The 8,501-nt window shown below is 36.7% G+C and overlaps 1 long non-coding RNA gene across 1 annotated transcript; it reads left to right on the forward strand.

Moving 5' to 3' along the window:
* On the forward strand, positions 1-451 carry LOC126693988 (uncharacterized). Its single transcript, XR_007645588.1, has 2 exons — positions 1-62; positions 220-451. It is a non-coding gene; the product is annotated as an uncharacterized LOC126693988 (long non-coding RNA).
* Positions 452-8,501: the final 8,050 nt, after the last annotated feature.

Below are 8,501 nucleotides of genomic sequence, written 5' to 3' on the forward strand. Positions count from 1 at the left end.
AATATTCACCGACTCCTGTAGGAGGCTAAGGATCATAAAGGGCTCAGAGGCAATTGGGCTAGGTATGTGTTATCATAATATATTTAGTGTGATAATTTGTCAGCTTAATATATAGTGTGATTGAATATCATGGACTTGTTTATCAGCGTAATCGTCGATTTTTGTTTCTGTAGTAAAATGTACATTCAAAATTATCTAAGAAATATGCTTTGATTGCAGCTCCAAGGGCCATGGAGAAGTGTAAGAACCCTAACTAAAGTGGAAGTATCAACAAAGACCAAAGGGAGGTGTTTCCAGAGTATCAAAAGCTTTGAAAGAATTTGAAGTTTGGTATTCTATTTTAGAAACCTATATGTGTTTTTGATATGTATTAGCTTTTGTGTAGTTAAGAGACTGGAAAATTTTCATGTAAGGTAGAAGATTTTTACTAGAGACATGGATTATTATATAATTTCTTTTGTTTTTATATATGTATCTCTGAACTCCAAAGTGATGTGTAAATGGATTGCTTGATATTTGTAATTTCCTTGACTTTTTATGGCAAATTAGAGGTGCTAAAAAATTTTAGTACCCATATCATAATGAAAATTTCTGAAAATTATGCAAATTGAACTTAGTAGTTTTAGCTCTCTCTGGTATTCAAGAATCCTTTCTGTGGTGACATTTTTTAGCATTGTAACTAAAAATCCCTACTTTACAGCAGAGGTGGAATCTACAAATATTGCAATTTTTCTTTAATCCATGACATTTTCAAAAAGCAATTCTATATTTCTGTCACTAACTATTACTTGGACACACATGCCACCTATAGCATCAAAAAGCCGGCATGATGCTCTCGTGGAACCGGTAGGATCTAAGCAGAACTTTGATGAGTGCATCCCTTGCGAAGCTAAACGCTTATTAGTTTGTGGTGGTGCTCCATGTTTCATTATGACATCTTCTTCATTTTCAAGTACTTGAAAAAGCAACTCATGGACTTCTCCTACCTACAAATGCAGAATCCATGGCTTATACAACTTTTTTTTAACCTTTTCTTTGCTACTCCCTTCCCCCTCTTTTGTTCATTTCATTAATTGAATTTAATTTTGAAAGTTCAAAAACGTGTACAAAACACCTTTGAATGTTTAGACCCCCAAATTACAATTTAACCAATACAAGCAATATGTCAAACAACTAGTGTGCGGAAACTTAACACATGCTATAATACGAAATTGGTTAAAGACTATCTAAGCCATAACAAAATAAAACCACAACAGATAATAAAAAGGCAAAGATAGAGAGGAAGGAAGATGCAAACACAAAGACAACACGCGATGTGTTATCGAAGAGGAAACCGAAGTCCTCGGCGAAAAACCTCTCCGCCGCCCTCCAAGCGGTAAACAATCCACTAGAAAATACAGTTGGGATACAAGGACAGCAATAGACCCTCTAAGCCTAATCTACCTAGTGCACCTAAGCCCTCCAAGCTTCTTGCTCCAACGAGGTTGCGCCGAACCTTTTTCTTTTCTAGCTTCCCGGATTCCGCTACTAGACCGTAGCATCAACCAATGAAGATTGGTTCCTTCCTAACTGCTTCCCAGAAATCCAAACAACTGTCTCACTGTGATGATGATGGTGAGAACCAGGTTTGGTATAATGCCTCTCAAGGATTTGACAATGGAGAGGAAGAGAGTAGAGGAATTTGAAGAGACTCTAAGGTATAGATTGTGGGTGAAACAATCTTGTTTTTCTTTAGGGTTTCTCTCTCAAAATTCTCTCTGGAAGCCCTCTTTCAATCGTGGGTAAAAGGGGCATTTATACTGGAGTGGGAGAGGAATGTGAAACGTCAGGTTTTACAAAACAGGGGTGGCTCGCGGCTTGACCTCGCGGCTTGACTAAGTCGTGAGATCCAGTCGCGAGTTAACCATATGGCCAATTGTCCTGTAGTGCTCCAGCTAGCATGACTGTTCATCTTCCAGCATGCTTGGCACGTGTGCTGCTTCTAGCGGCTTGCAGCCGCGAGTCACCTGCGAGTCCCAGCCGCGAGTCTCTGTTTTCTTGCACACTCTTGAGCAATCTTCACTCTATCTCACTCATTATCCTTACAACAAACCCACCTAAATACAGGGTTACTAAATGCTGAATTATAAGTAAATTTGGCACGGAATAAAGCCAATTAGATGGTTGAATAAATTCAACCTTACAATCTCCCCCTTTGGCTATTCCGTGACAAAACCCTAAAACAGACTCTAGACTTAACATGTGAGTTGGGAACAGTTGAACAAAACTCACTCACACCTAACTCTAGAAGCTGTGAAGCACTTGAATCATATGAACATAATACTCCTGAAACACAACAATACACCATGATCATTGTAAGCAGAAAATTATAAATGCATATGAAACAGGCAATATGTGATCAAGCAAAGATGGAGTTAAGAAATAAACCATGGCTTGATCAACCAAGTGAACACCACAAGGTAGTGATCACAGTGCTCATTCACACTTGGAATGAACACAAGAACATACAAGTTAACAAGCACAAGGCAAGATACTTGTATGCTCAACACTCAACCAGTGCATAACACACAAGGCATATGCATCTAGGAACAATTCTACAAGGGCACAAGAGTGACAGTACATAAACCAAAATGCAGAACATTTAGATTAAAGTACTGATTTCAACATAGCATAAAGGCTGCAGTAAGCAAGGTACATACCATAAAGCCTACAAACTATGCATAAAACATTAACCCTAAAAGCTTACAAAAGCACAAGGGTACAAACACATTATATTGAATAAAAACTTAAACAATATAAACTAAAAGTGCATAAAGTTTCTCCCCTTCAAAGTGATGAGAAGCTATGATGCACTTGGAACATATATACTTGTAACCTGAAACACTTGCACAAAACACATTAGACCCTCAAGGTAAAGCAAGTAATAAAAGGACAAGTATAATGTAACAAGCAAATTGCGATCAAGTAAATATGATGTGAAACATATGAGCAACTTGATCAAACTCCAAAATAGTCATATAGAAATGACTACAATGATTACATAGCAAATCAATTGATCATCCGAACATGCATTCAAAAAAAAACACAATAGCAGAGGGATATATGCATGTCCAAAGCACAAACATGATGCAATGAGAACAACAAAGCATAACTCAAAGCACCATAAAGCCAACAAGAAAACAAGCAGAACAAAGTTTTCTAATTAACACAAAGTCTTCTCTCCCTTGGTATATGCATCTCCACTATGGAAAATCTCTCCCCCTACAAATGTGCACGAGAAATAGAATTTCTCCCCCTAAGGATGTGCACAAAAGTCATATAGAAATGACAAAACACTCCGGAATACTCTCTAGAGTATACTCTCCCCCTTTTTGTCAGGAATAGACAAAGGGTTAAGGAGAAAAGAGGGCAAGAGATGAAAGAACGAACAATGATAATGATGCATGAGGGGTGCAAGATAAATGAAAAAATGAAACTTAAAGCTAAGACAAAGTAACATGCTACAAAGCATAAGGTAAACATGACAAGCTAGGATGAAACAACAAGGTCAAGACCAATGCATGACAAGGGTAGCAAAGGTGTGTGCAAGAGGTGGCTAAGTGCAATGCATGACCAATGCATGAAAAATGCACATGTGGGGCAAGGTGTGTTAAATACACAACCAATGAACCAAACATGTTCCTAATGAGGAAACATGAGAAACCCCAAAGTTTGGTACTCATCGGAGTCCAAACAAGCGAGAAAATGCCTAAGAGATATTTTATCAAACACCTAGCATGCATACCATGAACAATAATGTGAAACAATGCATGAACATCATAAAATCTACCCTTAATACATGATCTTTTTGCCACAAGGGGCCAACATCCAATGCAAATCATCAAAAGAAACCAATCCCATGAAGAAAATTGACAAAAAAAATAAGTTTTCCCAACCCCTATGATAAAAATCCCAACCAAGAGCACAAAACTCTCCAAAACATAATCTAAGAATCAAAATTAATGAAAAGAGTTTATAATTACCTTAGAGATGTTAAGGGAATGAAAAATCATTCAAATTGGTTGGGTTTTGATGTAAAAATATTGAAAGAGGGGTTTTAGAGAGAATGAGAGAGGTTTAAAACAAGTTTCCCACGAAAAAGCTCATTAAAAAGCTGATTCTGGGCGCTTCGCGACTGGCGAGTCGCGAGCCAAGTCGCGAGAGAGCCGCGAAACCTCTCTGGATGAACTCGCAGTTTAAACTCGCAGCTTGCAAGTCGCCAAACTGAGTAGCCAAAACTGGCAGCTTACTGGCAGCTCGCGCAAGTAGCCAAAATGAGTAGCCAAAAAATCTGACACTTGTTTTTCAAAACAGAACATGTTTAAACATTGAAAAATAAAGTAAGTATTAAACATAAACACAAAAAATGATAAAAATCACTTCCAAAAACATATAAAATGATCAAAAATGTTTTTGGATTGAACCATATATGATTGAGCACACACACATCACATTTAGACAAGTACAATCTAACAAATGAATAAGACATTCATTGAACATTAGGCATGTATGTTGTGTGTGTGTATCAAATGTGGAATAGTCCTTAGTCTAGAATGAAGCTTCAATGATCAATTCAATCAAGTCATACACAACTAGTACTAAGTCAAGTGGTCTATCTCAATTATAGAAATGAATATATAAGACCTCCCACAAGAAAATGATTACATACAATGAAGCTTTTCATTTGGCTTCTTTACAATTCTTAACATTTGATCATTTTGAATCAAAACACCTCATTTTGAGATCGATGCCTGAAATTTGTGATATCTTAATTTGATGAACAAGCCTTTGGCTTTTTGGGCATCATACACTTTCATATAAGTCGCTTTCCCTTTTTCCTAGTCAAATACTAGTATATGCGACGGCTTTTGCAGCTCATTATCTCTTTCATTTTGAGATTTACATTTATTGAGCTCTTTAAGCAATAAAAATAAAAGAGTGGGAAGAGATATAAGCACAAGTCTACGCATGTATCAAAACCAACATGACTATTGACAAATCATTCATGACAAGCTTAAAGATCGATTTACAACAATCACACAAAGATGTCAAGATTTTTCCCACAAAGATATAAGTGCAAAAATAACAAGCTAAGCTCGTAAATGCACAAAGCCATTTGTACAAAGGTACAAGGCCAAACTCACATGTGATATGTGCTCAAACAAATACGATCAAACTTTTTGAATTTTTCACTTTTTATGTGGTTTTGGATTTTTTACTCACACAAAACTGAAATATAAAAGTAAGATAAAAAACAAAACAATGCATACAAATAAATGCAAGATGCACAAAATGCATGAAGATATAACATTTAATGCATGAAGGGTCCTACAAAGATCGAAAGAATTAGATCAAGGACCAAAGGAGCAAAAGCTCAACCATAGGAACCCTTCCTCATCCAAACGGAACGATTGTTTGGAATGAGTGTCTCAAGAGAAGTGAGACGAGGGTTGGAAGAATGAGAACCGGTGATGCACATAGTCAAGGAGTTAAGAGCATTAAACATTTTCTTTAACAACATGCTATTTTCACTCAAATCCGGTTTATCCTTTTTAGCACAACTTCCAAGAAGCTCAAGTTTTTCTTTTCTTTTGATTCTTTTAAAAGCATGAAACTTAGAGCATTGAGATCTTAGATGACCAAAGGCACCACAATGGTGACACATAATGTGTTTAGGTCCACTAGGCCTTTTGGGAAGGGATCTAGCAATATGGTTTTGTTCCCTTTTCAACTTATGACATTGAGGTCTTATGTGACCAATCACACCACAATGGTGGCAAGTTGGAACAAACTTAGATCTATCCAAAGTCTTAGGTTGAGACCTAAACAGAGGCTTTGACTTAACAACCTTTCTCTCCACCTTTTGATTTCTTTTATGTGGAGGAATGTACACCGATTTGTCCTTTGAGATAGAACACACAATAGGCACAAAATCGGGTACCACAACATGATTGCAACACATATTTTCTTCCATTTTAGCAACAGGTTCAGCAATCAAGCACTTGGCATGCATCTTAAGAGATTCATTTTTAGATTTAAGATCATCAACAAGTTTGTTAGACAAAACAAGTTTGGCATCCAAGTCCCTATTTAAACATTCAAACTCTTTCATCTTTTCAAGAGAAATTTCAGCAAGTTTTTTATATTTCTCAACCAATTTGTTGGATTCATTGAGTTTAGCAATCAAATCATCATTTTCACAAACTAACTTGCTCAAATTCTTTTGAAACTTCTTAGCTCCTTTCTTCAAGAGTTTGTCAACAACACCCATAGATTCAAGTAACATGTCATCACAATTATGAGGATTAACACTCATAGAGGCATTTTCACAAACACATGGCATGTTACAATCAACAATATCCATAGAAGCATACAAAGCATTATCCATGACAAAACACACAAGAGGTCAAGGATCACATTTAGGTATTTAAACCACAACAAGTGTACCCGCTCTGATACCAATTGAAAGTTCAAAAACATGTACAAAACACCTTTGAACGTTTAGACCCCCAAATTACAACTTAACCAATACAAGCAATATGTCAAACAACTAGTGTGCAGAAACTTAACACATGCTATAATACGAAATTGGTTAAAGACTATCTAAGCCATAACAAAATAAAACCACAGCAGATAATAAAAAGGCAAAGATAGAGAGGAAGGAAGATGCAAACACAAAGACAACACGCGATGTGTTATCGAAGAGGAAACCGAAGTTCTCGGCGAAAAACCTCTCCGCCGCCCTCCAAGCGGTAAACAATCCATTAGAAAATACAGTTGGGATACAAGGACAGCAATAGACCCTCCAAGCCTAATCTACCCAGTGCACCTAAGCCCTCCAAGCTTCTTGCTCCAACGAGGTTGCGCCGAACCTTTTTCTTTTCTAGCTTCCCGGATTCCGCTACTAGACCGTAGCATCAACCAATGAAGATTGGTTCCTTCCTAACTGCTTCCCAGAAATCCAAACAACTGTCTCACAGTGATGATGATGGTGAGAACCAGGTTTGGTATAATGCCTCTCAAGGATTTGACAATGGAGAGGAAGAGAGTAGAGGAATTTGAAGAAACTCTAAGGTATAGATTGTGGGTGAAACAATCTTGTTTTTCTTTAGGGTTTCTCTCTCAAAATTCTCTCTGGAAGCTCTCTTTCAATCGTGGGTAAAAGGGGCATTTATACTGGAGTGGGAGAGGAATGTGAAACGTCAGGTTTTACAAAACAGAAGTGGCTCACGGCTTGACCTCGCGGCTTGACCTCGCGGCTTGACTAAGTCGCGAGATCCAGTCGCGAGTTAACCGTATGGCTAGTTGTCCTGTTTTGTCTTGTAGTGCTCCAGCTAGCATGACTGTTCATCTTCCAGCATGCTTGGCACGTGTGCTGCTTCTGGCGGCTTGCAGCCGCGAGTCACCCGCGAGTCCCAACCGCGAGTCTCTGTTTTCTTGCACACTCTTGAGCAATCTTCACTCTATTTCACTCACTACCCTTACAACAAACCCACCTAAATACAAGGTTACTAAATGCTGAATTACAAGCAAATTTGGCACGGAATAAAGCCAATTAGATGGTTGAATAAATTCAACCTTACAAATTTGTTAATTTAATTTAATTTTTATAAGTAGAATTGCTTTATTGAAATAAAAACATGTTATGTTCACAATGATGAACACAAGATTAAGAAAAATTACTCAATAAAACTAAGAGAATTGTGAAACTCTAAAATAGAGGTACAACGGGTAAAACCCCAAACTTGTTGATTAAAGCAAAGTTCAATAAAAACTCCTGCCTTCTTTAAAATGTGAGACTATCAAAGTATAAATCTTAGTCAAGACAATAGTGATTTCACTGTAGTTTTGTACTAAATTGGATTGGGTATATTTGAAATCTGATTGCCATAGTTTTGTCCAATATGCTCTTCCATACAAGAGTCTTGCAAATTAAACCATTCTAGGGCATAACAATATATATAAACAATTGATCAATTTTAAATGAAAGACTAGCCAACTGCATAATTTGACAAGGTTTCTAATAAACATCATATTAAATTGCACTGATTAACATGTTCAAAATAGTAACATTAAATAACCTATACTTCAAATTGTTCCAAATAGTAGTAATCCATGAACTATTTCAAACAATAACAAAAAAATATCTAAGTGTTCCATCCACTTCAAAATACACATTTATCTCCATAAGCACCTTCAATTCTGCACATTTAACCATAACAAATGTCGTACACTTTTGCAGTTGTGCATTCTTATAAAATTTTGTAATTCTTTTGGATCTCACTTGCAGCAGCCATTGTCTCTATTGATATTCCAAAATTGTAACTTCGTAATCTGACAAAGACACAAAAACACAAAATTTCATACAAGTCCTAAATGAATTTCACAACCACAAAGAGAGAGGAAAAGAATAACACCTAAGGGTTGGCAAGATACCAAATATATATTTGTAAAATTTGATT

The sequence above is a fragment of the Quercus robur genome, chromosome 8 (assembly GCF_932294415.1).
Source record: "Quercus robur chromosome 8, dhQueRobu3.1, whole genome shotgun sequence".
NCBI lineage: Eukaryota > Viridiplantae > Streptophyta > Magnoliopsida > Fagales > Fagaceae > Quercus > Quercus robur.